Genomic DNA, 19,962 nt, shown 5'->3' with positions numbered 1-19,962 from the left:
GTGAATATATAGGCTGAATATTGCTTATTTCTTCTGTTTGTAGTTTCACTCCGTTGATAATTGAAGGCAGCGTCAATAAAAGGGACGATACACCTGTCAGTTGTCGAGGAGTTTATCTATCTGCATAACTGTATCCAGTGTATCAGTGAGGGCAGAATAACCTGTTTAAGGCATTTTGGGAAATTAAATCTAATTACACAGTGGTTTGGAAATGCTTTGACTTTGTTTTCCATGCTTTGTGATATAATAAAAATAACTTGTGATGGAGTCATGGACATTTCTCCTTTTCTTTTCTATTTGCTATGGCTATGTCTTTATTGTTGTACTTAAATCTGTGTTATACAACTTTTGACCTTGTTAGGAATGGCTGTTTTCACTCTGAGTGAAAACAAGAGGAGCAGTCATTTTTAGAGTTCCTTTAGAGACCTGTCTGAAAGGGCCACAGATTGATGCATTGTAATGTAGCACAGTGACTGAATCTGTCATTAGTTAACATACAAACACACATGCATTTGTACTTGCGTCTCTGAGAGGACACTGCCCAGTCAAACTGTTATGTCATTCTAACATCAAACCTAAAATCAAGTCTTACAGTTTTTCTCGATTGTTAAGACTCATTCCTGGGAAGCTACTCTCCTTTTCCCCAAACTGTGAACACAAAACCCAATTTTCAAGCTACATTCACAAAACCTCTGACTCTTCTTCAAAACCAAACTTTCACCCCAAAACAGTTCAATCTGTGCTCAAAACTGAACTATGCCATCAAATCATGCCTCAAGTCAATCTAAATTAAATACTCTACTGAGTAGTCACTAAACACTACATAGAAAAAAGGAAAACACAATGCTCAGGACATGAAGTGGTAGAAATAAATGTTTATTTAGGCTAAATGCATGTTGCAAACCAAAATACCTGGGCATTTCTAGAAATCCTGTGCATTTACATGTAGCACTTGTACGTAGAAATAAAGCACACAAATATTAAAAATGAAGTACAAAGAAAAGAAGTGCATTACTCCGCCACAGCATCATTTCTCCGTACTGGGTCAGGCCACAGGACTTCATCTACATCACAGGCCACATTTACTCTGGCCAGGCAATGGGGGGGAAAACCCCTGGCATGCCGTATCCAGGCTTGACATGCCTCTACACCCATGTCACCACAGGCCAGTTCCATGGCTTGCAGGAGATTTATCCTGGTGTAAGGTTGGCGTTCATATACCCTCCACCGCCATGAGGAGAAGAATTCTTCAATGGGGTTCAGGAAAGGGGAGTATGGTGGAATCTACTGATTTTTGGTTGTACCCTTAGTCCGACCTCCTTCATTGTCATACCATGGACAAGGACGTGATCAATCACAGTAGCTCTGATTTCATCTGAAATTACCGTACTGTTCTTTGTCCTCGCTGACCACCTCGACCACCTTGACCTGCTCAACCTCCTCTCACACAAACTCCTTTTTTTGGATGTCTATCCATTGTAGTGCCTCACAAACCAGTGCTCTGGCTTATATGTACCCTCACATCATTAGCCACAAGTGTGATAAATTTTGAATTGTTGTGTTCAACCAGTGACACTTGAGCTTTACTTGTGTTTGACTTTTGTCACCTGTGCTCACCATTATGCAACACAGGTGCATCACAATGACAATGTGTTGACAAGATGTGTCTAAACAGGTAAAAAATGCTTATGGTTTTGCCAAAAGAGTGATTGATTCAATAAGTGGGTTCAGGCAACTGACACTTTGTAGTAACAAAGTTTGTAAAAACAACTGTAATGTTTGGGGGTAACTCACACACATGCACAAATCCACTTAATCCTGCCTATAATGTGAGTCACCAATGTTTCACATACCTGCTAACACAATTAATTAACTATGCACTTGTATTTTATGTCTAAACTTAAAGTATACTGGATAAGCATGGCCACAGAGGTGGGAAACTTAAACATGTTCAGACCTCTGCTCCTTAGACACTGATTTTGTGGCTATTAGTCACAGGGGGGCACTGAAATTTATAGGCAGTTTCCCAGACGAGGATTAAGCCTAGTCCCAGACTAAAAAAAACAACGCAAAACAGAGCAAAAAGCAAATAAATCCATGAACATCTCCATTGATAAAAGTTTGTAGTCTAGGACTATACTTACTTCATGGCTGGGAAACCAGCCCTGAGGCTAACTAAAGAACCAAAAGACACAAAATGGCTCCTTCAGACTCTTGGTCATTCCCAGGTGGTCTCCTAATGCTGCTTAGTCAGCATAACTAGCCAGGACATCAAGGAACCAGGCTAGAGTTTCACAGCCCGCACACTCAGCAATCTGAGCATGCCACACACAACTGTTGAGTATACACTCACAAGTGCAAGCAATTATTTTTAACTCATTTAGACTTGCGGCTCGTGGCTGCAGTGATGGCACCTGACCCTGAGGTTAATATCAAGGCAAGGGAGCTTTTTATTATTTCTCTGTTTAGACATTCATCCAAATATCCCCAGACATGAATATTCAGCATTTTGTAATAAGCAGGTGGATGTTTTCATTCACTGAGCGCCAGGGATTTTATGAGTTTTATGCATTATAAGGGGTGAGAGAAATCTACGTTCCTGACAACAGCTGCACAAACTGTCCTTCATAACCGCAGCAGACCAGAACACTCACCTCTCTCCCCCTTTGACACTGTTACCCTGAAAAGACAGGTTTATTTAAACAACAACAACAACAAAAAAGCAATTCACTGGATAAGAAAATAAGGGTAACATGCCAATTGTGAACTGGCTGGGATGATTAGCTTAGAAGTCATTTCCAGTACATGTTGCCATTCTTTCCCTTCTCAGACACATTTCCATGGCAACAAGTAAACAGTGCCCTCATTCCCTAGCACCATAAACCTCTTGGCAGTGACGTTTAGCTCTCATTTCATCCTGCTCACTTCTGCCTGAGGGCACTACCCAACGTTTTATTAGGAATGCTGGTGCAATGTGAAAACTGATGTGTTATGCCATCCTGAAAAGGCGACTCTGGACTTCCTCACTATTTCAAGAGCGAAGCCTGTAACGCAAGCGTCATGTTCCCCGGTCATAAAAAAAGAAAAAAAAAAGATGTGATGTCCACTTCCTTTACTCTGCTAATCAGTCTGAGAAACATACCCAGGTTCATTTCCTACTGGCCGATGACCGCTTTCACCCGTATGCGGTGGATAACAATGAGAAGTCCAAGACAGTATGCACACACACACTGCTTCTTCCTGTTACCCCAAACACAGACATCTCTGGGACTTCTCAGAGAGATGTTCACATACATTTTGCAAACACACAGTCACAATGAAAAACAGATGTATTATGTCTAAACACAGTGAAACAGTCCCGCGGAAGGACAAAGTCACAGATACACCTGCAGCAAATTGTGGACGTTTTTACACACACCTAATGCAAGTGCACACAAAGCTGAGGGTAGAGTGTAGAGAGATCAAACAAAAAATAAACACTGCAACCAAAACAGGGGGCAATAAGTGGCACGAAGAGTGCAATGAGCAGCTGCATACACACACACCGTTTGTTTAACTTTCTTTGTGGGGACTTCCTGTTGGGTGTAATTATCTCTCATATTTATGATCTCCAGCTTTTCTGCTCACATAAATGAAGCTGATAGGGTCAAGCAGTCTGATGCATTAAGGAAATGAGTTTCAAACACAGTGGGAAGATCTTGGTAACAACAATCTAAACATGATGAGTAGTTGATGAATTCACACCAGGCTGATGATCAGGCGCCCCCTTACACTCGAACCCTCACCAGCAGTTCGGAAGATGGAAGCCTTACTTAGTCAAACAATGATGTCATTGTTGGTGAGACTACCGTAGAGTGAGATTTAAAGTGCAAGGGACGATAAAAATCAGTTTCCATTCAGACTCAACTTGAGATTGTATAAATTTCCATTTATATTTCTGCATACTGATGCAAAAAAAAGAAGAAAGGACTGTGTAGGAACATATCTCCTGTGACCCACTTTTTAGGATCCGGAGATCAGCCGCCTCTTTTTCCTCTTTGTCAGTCTCCCTGTTTGCTTTAACCTTTAAATAGGTTACTCTGGGCCAAGTCATGTGACTACCTGATGTCTTGGCAGTGCATGTATGCTTTCTGGAAAAAAAACCCCAACAAAACACATGATGATTGGCTACAAAACCAGGATGTGTATATGTGAGCGGTGCACTAGTGGAGGTTAGTGACCTAGAGGTCAGACATCCCCCTCGCCTGACTGCTAGGAGAATGTCTCGGTTCTGAAATGCAGCAGGTAGGCTCTGTGGCTGCAATGAGCTCACTTCAAAAGGTGTCCATAAATCACACTGACATGCATCCACCCTTACCTCCCCACGTCCCTCAGTTGCTCTTACACCTACCGATTTCCCCTTTTCTCTGCCGCCATCGAACAAAGCTTCAGACTATATGTCTTTTGTCCCTTACTAGTTCTGATCATTTATGTTTTGAGCTCTTGCATCCACTCACAAGGCCACAATCGCACAAGTGCATTCATTTATTTGTGTAGTGACCTAGGCAAAGCCGTAGGAGTAAAAAAAAAAAAACATTGCAGAAAAACCAGGGAGAGGTGGAGTGATAGTAGTAGATGTAAGCGTATAGTCACCTAAAAGTGATTAGCACTAGTATCAAAAAACAGCAGTCCCTGTGATACACAATACATCCCAGTAGATTTATCTGAGATTGTTTTAAGTCCCCGAGATGAGCCGCAAGTTCAGAAATCCAAGCTTGTTACTTGACTTTGCCGAAAGAGAGCTGCAATCCGTCAGGTCCTTATCTTAGAGTGTCACACGCTGGGATCTCTTTATCATGCAGCCATGCAAAACACCATTCATCTTCCCCACCTAATTCATTATCGGTGATAAAATGCAAAGACCCAGCTGCAGTTGTTAAATGGAGAGGCGAGATGTGAAAACAGGTGCTTTGGTAAACACTGATAGCATTGCTGAATTATGTTGCTTCCAAAGAAGACCTGTCTATCTCTTTCAATCTATTAACCAGAGCTCCTACCCGACTCTTGTCTGACCTTATTCAGCTTTTGTCCTGCTTCTCTTTCCTATATAGAAGAATGATTTGGGAACTGTGCTGAACACAAAACAGACACAAGTTGAGGACTTAGCTAAAGCCACAAGGATAGCATCCTGGTTTCACAGCCTCTTCATCGATCAAGTAAAGTGTAAATGTAAGTCATGCTAAGTGTAAATTATCAGGATACATGGATCCACCTTCACTATTAGACTAGCAGTAGATAAAGGTTAAAAGCTACATGGCACAAAGTGCTGTGCAGAGACACTGAGATAATCCAATGCCTGACCTTCTCAAGAAACACGCAGTGTCTCAAATGAGCTTGATCATGCAAGTCTTCTCATACTATAGGACACTTTTTCCTTCTTTTTTCTTCAGCAATCATTAAACCTTAAACAGTTTCCACTCACCAGTGTTGAGAAAGTGTGCGATGCGATGAGGGATGGGGTTTTTTAAGGGGGGTTGAATACTTCCACAGTGAAGTCATGGCGCTTGTGTCATTGGCCCTCTGCTTTGCTTTGCTCACCGTCTGGCCTGCATTTTACCCATTGATCTAATTTCCATTGCCAACACTGGATGTGGTTCTGTTTGAAGCTGAATGTTTAGGTCCATTAAAGTACTGACAGAATTGCAAACGTATGGTGGACCTTAGGACAAGTAGGAAAACAACTTAGTGTTTTTTGCCAGGCTTCTGAAAAGACTGGAGAATATAGTATGAATATGGAAGACTGTCTCGTTCTGAGGGGCGTTTAGCAGGATGGAAGAAGGCGAGACCTTAACGTTACCTTCTAGCATCTTTACTTTACTATATAAAGATGCCTTGAGACAATTGTTGTGGTGTAATGGCTTTATATAAATAAAACCAAATTATTTCTTGTGCATCATATGTGAGCAAAGCGTCAGAAAAGCTTATATCCATTTATGTAGAATCTTTATGTTCAAATGTGTTGCTGGTAGTTATTATCAAATATAATTTTAAACACACAGTAGAATATCTCACCTTCAAAATCTGACTTGCCTATATTCTATTTTCAGTTAAATATGGGGTTTAAATGATTTGCAAATTATTGCACATCAGCATCCTAACTTTTAAAAAACTTTTTTTAAAACCCGGATGTTGCATTGTGTTGGAGAAATGTTATATTTGTACTGTGCTGCCACTAATGCGGTCAAAAACCATCTCTGTAGGTGGTTTGACTCGCTGCCCAGGCCATACACAATACATCAAGCTGCTAGTTGTAATGGGGGGTCTGTATCTGTCACATAATTTCTACAACATCACAAAGACAGCTTTATTTCTACGCATAAGGGCAGAAAACTACACAGTGACTCTTATAATGCTCGGATAAGACAACATAGACACTATACGGTTAGCTGCAAGAAGGGAACAAAAAGAAGACATTTCCAAAGACACAAAAATACACTTCATTGAGGCTGCAACAATGAGGTCCAGACATTTATAATTTTTCCCCATCAAATGAAACTGAATTGCTGCAAAAGCACTCCAAGGTACTATTTTTCAAATTCATTTAGCCATATGTGTATTGATGTACCACATGTTCTGCAAAAAGGCCTATTTTGTGTGCCCTTTTATGTTTTTCCAGCTGTGGCAGAGACATAGTCATCATATGACGACATCTTGGCTTTAGATTTTTTTTTAATATAATTTTTTGAACTGTGCAGACAACTATATCCAAGAATAATTGCATCACAGCCCAACATATATCCGATAAGTAATAATAAACAAATAATCAAAAATTATATATGAAATGCATGTAAACTTACGCAATATTTAAGTTTAAGTGTCTGAAATTGTCTGTAAATTTTCAGCAAATATATAGTTTCCCTTCATATTCAAAAACAGTGAAAGGCTCCATGCTCAGTGTTGCATGCGTGGACTTTCTGTCCTTGGTAAAAAGGTTTGGAATTGCTACAGAGCCAATGATGGTTTTCAATGCCAGGTGATTACGCTAAAACAAAAGTAAAACAATGCCTACATAATTCTGGGGTGCTGGAAAAGTTTGAATCATTAGGAGCTGTGCTGAAAGTACTAAAAACATCCTGAGCTGAATGTGATTGGCTGGTTGTGAACACACTTTCAAACACGGCAGTATTTCATTGTTAAGATTACACTGCATCACTTTTAAGGAGTTTCATAGTGGAGAGATGATGCCAGACGCATCGCTGGATGCACAATGTGTTCTTTTGCTTGTTTGCATTTTTGAAATAAAAGTAAATAGTTGTTGAAATTATTGCAAATTAATAGAAATTTCTCTAAGACAGAGAGGTGGTGCATAGAGTGTACTATAAACAGTAGGGATGTACATTTGCCTTTGATTACACCTTTCTGTAACAGTCCTTTGATAAATGCGTGCGCTCACCTCTCCTAGCCATCTCACCCTTTCATTCTCGCTTTTCACTTCAACCAAAGAAGCCACAAAATCCCTTCCCAATTCTCTGTTAGTCGTTTTAGTCGTACATCACCGTCGTCTTCTCACAGAGAAGCTAACGTCCTTTTATAGCCAGACAACGGCCACTTTCTGCCATTTATGGCTCCTCCAAGGCACTGAATGAGGGCCAGTCAGTATCCAGTAAAGGTGAGAGAAGACAGGGAAGCAAGGGAGGCCAAAAAATATCCTGCCCTCTTCGAACACCTATTCTATGTAACTTTGACAGGTTTACAATTAGTGCCAAATGCTACCCAAGCAGTAGTGAACGCGTTCTCCTCTGTGTATTTTGAAAAGGGCACAACTGTCATATACAGCACAATTTATTGACTGACATAAATCCACACCTCTGTGTATGCAGCGAGTCTGGCTTGTCTCAGCTTGCTTTCTCTGTAGAGACTATTGTCTCTGCCACAGACCCGTAAAGATTAAAGTGAGATGGTAGAAAAGTATGCATGTGTGCCTGCGATACGTGCGCGCAAAAGGCAAAAAAGAACTACGAAGATATTCTGGCTAAAGAATCACATTCTTCATCATTTGCTAGTTTCATCATGCAGAGCAGGCATTTTTACAGTGTTTATGTTAAGCAAGGGGGAACGTGCTCTCTTACAGCTTCACTCCAAATAAACAGAGTTGTATTTATCAGAGACAAGATAATTCACTTCTGAACATGTACCAGCTTTTCACACAGGACATCGTGTAAACTCCCTGGGGTTCATTCCTTGGAGACAGTTGTGCAACACAGCAAACATTTGTGAGCAGTCAAATAAAAATGTGCACATGCTAAACAGCTTGCTTCACACCCAAACTCGATTGACGGCACTTCCTCTGTTGTGATGTCACAGTCTGGGCTCATTCTGTGCAGATGTGAGAGCCGACCCTATAAAGTATTTGGGAAGCAATCAACACCAGCGCAGTTGGCATTGCGGCAAACTGAAGTTACAGCCAAATAAAGACACAACTACTGCAGCATGGGGTAAAGGTGAGATACAGTAGTGCTGTGGTGGAACAAACAGTGCAGGTATACAGAGCCAAGCTTTAATTACCTTTCCAAGACATCTGTTATGAGAACAGAGGTCTGCTAGTATGTTGTTTAGAAGAAATTCTTTGCTAACAGCCCATTCTTTCTGGGGGTTGCAGTGTTTTGAAAGGTGGCATTTTAAGCTGCAGGCACTGTTGCTGTGTTTGTTGCCTGCTGTGCATCACTGCGTGGTTAAGGACTGTTTGCCACATGCTCTCAAATTATTACCTAATTAAGCCAATGTACAAGACCATCCAATGGAAAGGATGATACAGTTGATGATTGCTGTTAGATTAATGTACATGTAGTAACCTACAAAGCATTTTAGCAGGTAGGATCAGGATCAGGGATCTATAAGTAACAGACACACCAACTTGAGAGTCATCTACTTGTGACAGAAGTCATGATCATTTCAACTCAGTGAGTCCCTCATTATATTATCCAGAAGAATCTCTCTCTGTTATTCCACATGCAAAAAGTGTGGTGTTACAATGTGAAGTGTAAGCACTGGTTCTTTATTTTTTCATCTTCCCTAGCAGACATATGAGGATGGAATAACATCTTATTACCTTGGATCTTGAAGAAATTCTCCTCACTCAACATTCCTCTCCTCAAGTACTTCCATTAACCATAGGTTATCCTATGATTTAGCCACAGCCCAACATAACCATTAGTTATATGAATTTATAACACACATCTTATTACCAGTTATATAAAAGCCCTGCAATTTGTCCACAGACTTTGAATTTGAGCTTTCTTCTGAGTCCTCCCTTCTCCCTTTTCTTGATGGGACTTGCAACTATTCTTCCTCTTTGTCAAAATCTACTACTTTCCCAGGACAGCATCATTTATGGGTGCCAACTTTTTAAGCAACCAATTACATTATGCAATTCAAAGATCTTCACACCTTTTGGCAAAGTTTCAGTCAACACATAGCGGACTTGAATGAGTTCCAAGAAACTAACGAAAGTTTTTTTCTGGGATCCTGCTCTCAGGAACAAGTCAGGTTACACAGATGATGGAAGGCTTTGTAACGGCCGTAGGTTTTACATGACATTCCTTTTATCAGGTCCCGTACATCTGTTGGCACATGACCCTACTCTCTTCCCTTTAGGTGAGGGCGCAGAGAAAGAGTCATGAGTGACTAACACATTTCTTCAGCGCACAACTGAATGTGATGACGAAGCATTGAATCGACAGGATTTCTGCACCCAAACAACATCTGTTTCATGTGAGAGGCTGCAAAGGAAACACTGATAAGCTATGAATGATTTCCATAAATTCAATGTGTAATAAATTTATAGGACACGTGTGGAAAACTTGAATGGATAAGGTGAAAGGCGGAGTGATGTACTCTTTCATGCCATATAATTAGCTTGTATTAAACTCGCAGGTGTGTAGTTATAAGTTACCTATTATTCCATCCTCACAATTTGGTATTTCTTCTGAAAACAGTATTTCCTTTAAGGATAGCAGGTACTGTATTGTAAGTGCTAGGTACAGACCCGTAATTACACTCCTAAAGGAGCATAATTACCCCATTAGCGCAGAGTCAGTTACCTTTAACACGCCTTTGCAGTCTATATGAAGTTTGAGTTCTCCTTACATAAAATCTCATATGGACTGAACACTGTGGCAGTGAGAAATAAGAGCAGTTACACGTGTTAGGCAAAATGAATGAATTGTGAGGTGGTGGTGGGGCGAGGGGGGCACTACCTCCCACAGGGGCCCTGGCTCAAGGGATCATGTTTCAGACGTTTACCAACAAAGCGTCCATGGAGGAAGTCTTGCGACCCTCACAATAACAGCACAGCACCTGGGCCTTCCCCACACAGGAAACCTGAGGTCATTTCCCCCCTTTCACGGAATGCAGACACACTCATGCTGCCAGCCACGCGCCCCCATATCCTAATGAAGAGGGAAGTGAGTAACGGTGGAGGAGACACATTCAAGAAAAAAAAGAAAAATATATATATATATATATATATATGTATGTATATGAAGCAGAAAGGACTACATTTTGCCTTATATGGTCTCACATGTAACACAGACATTAAAATTCTGGAAACAAGTTATGCAGTCTCATATTTGTACTGGGATAATCAAATTTTCAGATTTTTAACTGAAAAGAAAAACAAGACACAACAAGGACCAAAGCGTGGGGGCATGCAAGTGAGGGTTAGGAAGACACCGCTATCTGAAGCAGTAATCAAAATAAAACTCTGACACATACCACCGAGGGACAGGAAAAATACAATGCGAAATGTCAGGGGAGAACCACTTCTTTACAAATCTATATTCTGCTCTCAAACCACCTGCAAGCACTTGACCACCAGTTCCTCCATCATTATCCTTGGCCTTATTTCAAATGGTGCCAACACATAAAACTAGCTACAGCCAATTCAAGTCATTTAGCTGCAGTCCCACTACAGTTTAGAGCTGGCCATGGTCCAACCACCATGCAGGGAGAAACCTTTAGAAAACACTGAGACCTCTGAAGAATGTGACCATGGTCAATGAAACAGAGAGGGAGAGAGGAAGAGGGAAAAAAGCAAACAAATACATTATACAGCCCGTGGGCTCTGTCAAGGCAAGCTCCCCAGATGCTAAATGGGACAGAATGACTGTCTTTTGGTTGCTAGGGTATTACTTCTGCTTGTCACTGTGGCAAAGCATTTGTGTAAAAATAATAAACATAACCTGTCAATGGTGAAAGCACAACGAGAGTTCAAAAAGAGCACATCCCTTCAATTCTGTAGTGACACAAAGAAAACAAGGGTGCTGGATCTAATGTTGATTTAAACAGTTGTTGTCTTTGCATTAAAACACACCTTATTTAATAATTCATTTAGCATTTTTCTGCATTAAATGGGGACTCAAAGCACTTTCTACTACAAGCCTTCATCACGTTACTTTATGTATAAGCACCTTGCCTAACCATCATGAGCAACACTCACACACCAATGAATGCACTGAGGTAAACTCAGGGCTCAAAAACTTGCCCAAGGATACTTCAGCATACAGATTACAGTAGTCAGGGATTGAACCAGTGACCTTCTAATTAGTAGAGGACTGCCTCTGGCTCCTAGGCCTCAGCTGCTCCACAAAGACATGTTTTTAAGGAACCACTGGGTTTCAGGAGTCAAGCCCTTACTTTAAATCTAATAATAATTTAATTTTAACAATGGATCAAGAGACTATGCATAAGCATTCGCTCATCACAAAGACATCACCCAGATCCACAGGTTCCTTCATTTGCAAAGAGTATCAGCATTTTTGCCTCATTATTTTCTCATTTCTCGTGTCCTCATCCTAACTTTATTGTGCTCACTGCGTATCTCTGCTCTCATTAAACCCTATTCCCAGCTAAAGCTGGAAAGTGTGACTGTAAACTACATGCTGAGTTCCAGACAGACAAAGCTAACAAACAGGAACTAGTTGAGAGAACAAAACTAAGAAAGGAAAGTCAATATCACAGCTATGCTCACTGTTTGGCCAGCTTCAGAGCTCTAAACAAAAGCCTGTGTTGTTCCTTATCTGCTGGATATGCAAATATGCAACTGTAAGTGCCATATCAACTTTATATGGTGACAATATCGTATGTCAGTGCTGCATAACAGTTTCTGTGTTTCTGAGATCCCTAGTGATTCAAAGCATGGTTAGAATTTAACTTGACCAAATCTTTGTATGTTAATGATCTGTTACAGGCACTGCAATGTAATAAAAACCCTCCTAACACAATGGAAAAACTGAATTTGCATCTTCAGTCTGTAACTTGGCATCACATGTAGTGTCAGCACAACAGCAGTCGTTATGTCCCTGAAAGCCCTTCCAACTATACCCGAGAAAAAACACAATACTTTGTGTCTGTAATCTGCTTACGCTGTAGAAATAAAAATAAACACCATTTCCATCTTCAATCCTTGGATTAAACTTTATCCCATTGTGAACACGTTACTATCACCGCATGCCCACTGCACCCGCATGACACAACAGATGAAACACCAAACAATCACCACAAGGATGACACTGCTACTATGCATTATGATGTCACGATACACGCCCAACACAAACCTCAAAGCTGCAGTACAGACACACCCATCCCAGACGCACACTGCCATACCCCACTTTGTTCTGCTGGAGAAATGACAAGTTAAGCCCGAGGGACTTTGCTCCGTGAGGCCTTCACACGTTGCTCAGCCAGGAGCTTCAGTGGCACAAAAGTTCCTCCTTAATCCTTCCTCGACACAGTTCAGTGGGTCACACAAACTAACACACTCTGTTTCTCCATTGTTTGTTTTATGCCTCATTTGCATGTTTGCATATACTGTTTTACAATAATAAGGAAAAGCAAAGGAGAAAAGAAAGGAGAAAAACACATAGACAGACAGAAAAGATCCAGACCCCCTGAAATGTCTCTGGGTTTTACTTTGCAGGCTTATCCACGGGCCCTGTGTTTGACTAAGGTGTGAAGGATTAATACTTGTCATAATGTCAAGCCCAAGCCTGCTCTTTTCTTGCAATTCCCAACATGAATAGTACAGAGTAAATGTGATCTTAAGATGTTAAATTATACATGAAGCTCATACTGTGCAGCTAAGTGCAGTGCTACCAGTACAACCACATGAAAGACAACTAATAATAATCAGTATTTCAGTAAGCTGATCACTATTCAGCTGAAAATACATTTCACAAAGAGTAAACTTTTGCCACGAGACACAATCATAGGCTGTTATTTATTATCCATTTACTGAATATAAAATAGTAATGACACAACTAGTAATTACAACACTTTAAGTTCTTTAAACTCGAGATTCTTTGTGAAATGTATTTTCAGCTGAATACCTCACCAAGAATCAGTATGTATAAGTTACTTTATTTTGCCATGATCCATCTTTTGCGAAGTAATTTCCTGCTTGAAAGGTAAATTCATTGTTTAGTAAAAAGGAATACCGTGATAATAAGGAGAGGAAAAGTCTCTATCTCTCTCTATATTTTTTTTAAAAGAAAGTTGAATCCTACCAGGGGTCTCTGAAGTCTGGAGGCACCTTTGGAACTTCAAAGTGGTAACCCGCCTCCTCCTCTGCAGGCACTCGCTCAGATCAGGACTGGGATCAGTTCGCAGATCGCTCCTCCGACGTGTCGCCCGCAACTGTGCAACTTTTTGTGTTTCCTCTGACTGTTGATAAACCTCTGCGGCAGAGAGGGATGCAGCTTGCCGGCTACTTTTGTCCTACTACTGAGGAAGTTGCTGGTGAGTCACAAGATCCCGCCCCCCCAAAAAACATTCCTCCCTTCCTCCCTCCCTGCAGCGACTTCAAACGAGACCTGAGAGTAGTCTAGGCAGTGGAGGGTACATCCCAACCGGGCCTTATTTTTTCCGTGCTGCTGTCAGTTTTAGTAGAATTACATATTATAGCCGAGTTAATATCCTTAACAGGAAACACCGACTTACAATAAGTATGGTGGAGAAGGCGATACTGCTCACGAGCTTCCTTAATTAATTCTGACAAGCAATCAGCTGGTTAGTAAATAAATCAAGCAGAAGTAAAAAGTCTGACAGATGAATGTGAAATTATCTGTGAACCTCCCATGCAATGTTTAGAGTTAATACACATGAGACGTGACCACTCTATGAGAGCTGGAATAGACTCCAGCCAGGCCAGCACCCTCAACTGGAGAAGCGGGTAAAAAAAATAAAATACATTTCGATAAAATAAATAAATAAATAAAGCATGAATGGATGCATATAATAGTGTTCAAATGCTCTGACATTTTGGTCTCAGATCAATTCCAGATATTAATGACTTGGCTTCAAATAGAGACTTTATATTTCCTACAGTCTAAATAATGTGTAAGTATAAATATTAACTGGTGAAAGTGAACAGCAGCAAGCAGCCTAGATATGTATTAAGACATTCTTGCTTTTCTAAAACACACAAATCTCTTGCTTTTTAAGTGACATTTGTTGACCTTTTCATGCAGTTACATTACCAAAAAGGGTAAAGAGCAAACCCAGTTGCTAAATTACACTTCCCTATTTTAAAGTGTGGGCCATTTCTCCACACCCCATGTTTCATTTTTTGTCATGACTCAACAAGTGGGAGTGACATTTTCCCCTGGATGCAGCTGGCTGCTGTTTTGTCATACAGTGAATGATCCTGATATCTCCATTTGAGTCATTACAGTGAATCAGTATGTTCCCAACCCATTAAACACAGTATCGTTGGCAGAATTGCCTCCATGCATGATAAACAGTACGGCACGTTCAGGTCGGCAGTCACCATACACTTTCTGTGGTTAGGGATTGAACCATATACACAGCAGCAGCTCAAACATAGCAAAGACCACAAAGACCACACTCTCTGTAGGAAAAGTTTTCAAAGAATAACTGTTTGTGAATTGGTGAAAAAAAACCTCAACATTTAACAGTTCAATATGTGTAATTAAACAACTGTGGTGCTAATTTTCAACTCCATATTTTTAGTCTGCTAGTATAGCTTTGTATTGCAGTTCACAGTTTAAAGCAATCCTTGGCGACCTCATACTGACCTATGCTGCTTTGATGCGGCCCCTAAGATCATCCTGTGGCCAAAAAAAGCTGTTTTTAACCACTGTTTAAGCTCATTGCAGGACTTCATTTCAAGGATGTCAGTATTGTTATTATTACATGCTGCTGTTTGCAGCTATACTGAAGACCCTCTCATAGATTTTCCTTTTAAGGGTGCTCTGCAAGTTTTCAGTAAGGCGGAGATAGGACCATAATACCCACCGCACCATCTGACCATATCTGTGATTTGAACCAGTAATTAATCTTCTCACAGTTTGATGATCTCAATTTTCAAACCTTCTCTGTGGTTTATATGCTTCTTGCAAGGCAAGCTATTTGATACTCTTATTTTAGGCTGGCCTCAATCAAAGGCCACATAAAGGTCAAGTAAAAAACGTCACGACACCACGCAGATGTGAACCGTGGTGCGCGCTTTCTCCTGGAAGACATTATTCACGTTACACTGCATTTCAATCAAAAGTGTCACAAACAGCTTTGCAAACAACAAAAACAGACCATGCAAGAGAATTTCAAACCTTTCTCACTTCCACCTAACAAAACAGGATTAGTCTCTGGGTGATGTGTGCCGAGTGACAGTTTCAGAAATGTGCCAGTGTAAAGGGCTAAAAGGTTTCAGACACTGTTTCAGCCATCTGAAAAGCCCTCTGGCTGTAAGGCACTAACATACTAACTTAAAACTCTCTGTGTCCATCCTCAGCTATCTGTTAGCTATTTGTTATCACTGGGATTCAACTCACTATTTAAAGCAAGTTTCATGTAAATTTATTGCAGAGAGATGAAAAGATCTCTATGAGAAATAACTGACTAGATGTTTGTATTACATTGTGGACATACTTTGTGTAACAGCTGCACCACCATCAGTAAATAAGAACAGCGATCAGTCAATACACTTCTCATTCAAATAAGACTTTCACAAGAAATGCCAGTGCTCAGAAGTACTAAACACTACAATATAAATTCCTGCTAATTTCATTCACTTAATATGGCATCGTTGTTTCTTGATTGTTTATGGACGAGCAACAGAGGATATCCCATATTAAGTTAAAGTTCAAATCAAAACCCTCCGACCATGTGGCATGTTGTTTTTCATGCTTCTTTGAAAACTGAAAGAGTGTGATCCCCACTCGTTTGACCCCTCACTTCCACGCAACCCCCTAATTATGAATTCTAATTTTACACTCTGAGGCGTGGTCCCATCAGGCTGTGTGAAACATTACAGGATTACAGGCCTGTCAATTCATCGTGGTCGAGATAGTCCGATGAGTTTCTTACTTTGTAACCAAGTTAACTGTGACCTTTACCTTAAACATTTATATTTTAGTTTTGCAAAACAAGTTAAAGGCTTAATATGAGTCAACTGAATGTGACTTGATCATGAACAGAAATGGATCATAATGTCTAAAGTGAATGCTATGCAATGAATGTTTTTGATTATTATGTGCTAAACTACACACAACACGCTCTTTTCTTGGACGTGTGGCTTTGAAACATCTGAGGCAAATTAGCTCAAATGAACAACATAACCCTGAGCACAAGACCAATGGTGTTATTAAATTGCTAAATGCCCCACTTGAGTGATATCTAAATGTGTCCTGTACAATTTGTGTGTGTTTTCACACGATACATAATGGCAAGTGGACATCGTGACGTCCCGCTATAATGTAATAAAAATATCGACATATTTAGTGGTGAGAGGCACGAAATAGCATGAACTCAAATGGTGTTTGGATACTTAAATTGAATTTACAATGTCTTTGTAGCTTTAGATAGAGAAGCACGTGGAGCACACTGTCTATCAATTATCAAAGATAAACTCAAAATAACCTATCACAAGACTATCAATTTAAGAATAAAGGCTTTTGCTGATTTCAGCAATTAGAGCTTATTTACAGAGCACATCAGGTCTGATCTAAAAACAATGACCCTTTTTTCTACACTTTGCAGCCATGATTGCTTGGAGTATAAAACCAGTTATGGCACAATATACACTCTCAAAACTCAAGCAGAGAAAATAAGCACCATATCAACACTTAATAGTAGACAATTTTGTTTTACAAGAGTTTGTGGTTAACTTTGTGAGAATCCCACCCAGTAGTGCCCCTATGTTGTAATTTACTGGGAACTGGGCATAAAGAAGCAGAATGTAACACTGTTCTATTACAAGGGAAAAGCTATGCATCACATTACTATATGTTACACCATTAGACTGAATCAATATAAATACTTTTAAACTATCTAGTATATCAGTCACAAGATAAATCTGGGGTGCTCAATGGATCCTTCTGGGGTATATAATATAATACTGAGTGTTTCTTCTTGTTTTGTTTATTAATGCTCTTTTCTTAATGTTGGGTCATTTTACCTTCTTAGTTATCTAAACTAAACCATATGAGGAATTCATAAGAGGAAAGATGCTTGACAGAATTGCTAACTACATGAAAACATCTTCATCTTCTGTTTGCAATAGGCAGCCAATCAGGAGAAAGTTGGCCTAAAGGTTTCCTTAAAGGGGGAAGAGCTACAGCATCTTGAAAGTAGATGACTGCATGAAGTCCTGGTATGAAGTAAATAGGGATTATATTAAATTGTGTGCCAAGAAAAAGGCATTGTGGATATAGAAGTAGGCATAATGGGTTCACTCCAATGAATTCTTAAGTCAGTTTGAAGTGTAGCTGCCAGATGTTGTAAAAAGTTTGATATTTCCATCTAAGAATAAAGGTTATATATACAATGTACTAGAAAATAGAAATGATGTAAATAGAATTTCCCGAACACTACTTTCCACCGCTGACAGCAACTTATTCAATCTCTTAGGAGATACAACTAAATAATCACACAGGAGAAATTTGTAGCCCGTCCATTTTTCGACTGGGTTGGTCAAATGGCCCGTTGCAGATGAAGACCAACCACGGCCAGGGGAGACATACCAAAGTCCTGAGCTCACCCCGAGTGCAGCAGCCTCACAATATGTCAGCAGTGTTATTTTTACGAGGTCATATTTGAAAACCCAATGGCTCTGCATCTGCCCTGCAAGGGCATTCCTCCATTGCTGACCATGAACAAACCCACAAGCTGTTGTGCTCCTGTTCTTGTGTCAGCTCGTTACAAGTCCCCGATTTCCAAAGTAGCATTTACCCCTGCCGTGGCTCACCAGGCATTTTACTTGTAATGATAAATACTCACATGAATTAAACAGCACGGAGCCCAGTAAGTCAGAAGGCAGACATTAACCCGTAAATCCTGGCTGTCTGTGTTTGCCTAGTTAAATACATGTTAGTGGGTGAGTGGATCAGTGGGGCCTTGGGCTGAAACCTTCACAGGAATCGGGGTGATTAGCCATCACACTGATAAACAAGCCCGTGACATAATGTGGAAAAACTGATCCTATTCAGAGGTCTCATCACCCGCAAGACATTCTGCATGCCAGGCAAATCTCGCACATATAAAACAAATTCCTTGCGGTTGGTGAGGAGATAGTGGGCTTCCATCGGAGAAAATGGCCGTTAAGAGGAATATCACTCTCTGTCTCGCTGAGTTGAGAACCTGGGTGAGATTAGGGACTGGTGCCGTTGCGGCTTTGTCTTTGTCTCCCCGAAATGTCAGGAAGTGGAGAATCTTTTCTCACAGAGAGAAAGGTTGACCCTCATCTTCAGAGTGGAAAGAAAGAAAAACACAGAAATTCCTCATGTATATATTTCATTTCAAGCATGTGAGCTAAAGTCACAGTGTCTTAGTTCTATAGCCATAAGAAAAGCACATATAAATGTTTTAAGTGTAATTGAGTTTGTTTTCTGTTTGAGAGCATGTGATTGTTTTAAGGCATATTACAGGATTTCTGTGTAATCCTTTTTAGGCCTGTTGGACTGGGTATTAATCAAAATAGGGGTCTGGAATCCCAACAGAAACACGCAGTGAATGCTCATGTTGGAAAAACATAAACGTATTACCAATTAGTGTTAACTGGTCAGAGGGCCCGGTGGCGCCAGTGTCCGGCAGCCTCGCCTCTGTCAGTGCGCCCCAGGGTGGCTGTGGTTACAATGTAGCTTGCCATCACCAGTGTGCGAATGTGTGTGTGAATGGGTGGATGACTGGATATGTAAAGCGCTTTGGGGTCCTTAGGGACTAGTAAAGCGCTATATAAATACAGGCCATTTACCATTTACCATTTACCATTTAACTGTGCTCTCTGGCAAATGCTGGCTGTTATTATAATAACCAAAGCAATTTGGTGTATGAGTACCCTCACTTGTTTTGTTTTTTTTTTTTTTTTTTCCTGTGCCAAGTCTGGCTTGTATATAGCCTGAGAGTACTTGTTAGATAAATAAGATTAATTCAGCTTGTCTTTGCCAGTAAGCCTTACAGCACGACAACTGTAGTATTATAGACCCAACATTTAAAACCAAAAGACAACCAAATTACAGGGCTTCGGATTTCAATGATATTACATTAGTTGATTTTTTTAAACATAACATTTATTAGAAAATGTATTAAATAACTGGTTAATATGTCACTGTTTTTCCCCATCTATGTAGACTAATAATATCAAAATAACTTCATAATTTAATATTACTGATTTAAAAAATATTAAAATTATCAATAAAAAAAGTTTAATAATCAAAATACTTAATTACCTTTCAATCGTCTATAGTCAGAATCAGAAAAATGCTGGGTTTTAATAAAACTGATTTTCAGTAGTATTTTCACCAGAAAGCCCATGTAAGTATTAAAAAAATAGCCTATATATTTAATGTATGTTTTTGGATAAAGATTACAAATGCACAGAAAACTATAATAATGAATTTTTAGCTGGGTTTACTATTTAAATATATCTAAAAATGCTTTGCTTAATATTTTCTTCTCTCCTCTGTATAA

At 40.0% G+C, this 19,962-nt stretch overlaps 1 protein-coding gene across 1 annotated transcript in view; it reads right to left on the bottom strand.

The window, feature by feature from the left end:
• fhl3a (four and a half LIM domains 3a) overlaps positions 1-13,754 on the bottom strand; it is a 34,781-nt gene extending 21,027 nt beyond the window's left edge. Inside the window, exon 1 of the mRNA XM_086311134.1 lies at positions 13,542-13,754. The gene's annotated coding sequence lies outside the window, so the exon portion shown is untranslated. The remainder of the gene's footprint in view (positions 1-13,541) is intronic.
• Between the last annotated feature and the right edge of the window lie 6,208 nt (positions 13,755-19,962).

This window comes from Aulonocara sp. 'chitande type north' Nkhata Bay, linkage group LG11, assembly GCF_057382095.1.
Source record: "Aulonocara sp. 'chitande type north' Nkhata Bay isolate Kocher_YH1m ecotype deep benthic linkage group LG11, A_spYH_male_GT1.1, whole genome shotgun sequence".
NCBI classification, from domain to species: Eukaryota; Metazoa; Chordata; class Actinopteri; order Cichliformes; family Cichlidae; genus Aulonocara; species Aulonocara sp. 'chitande type north' Nkhata Bay.
Note: the sequence above shows the minus strand (reverse complement) of the source record. Positions and strands in the feature narration are given on the sequence as shown.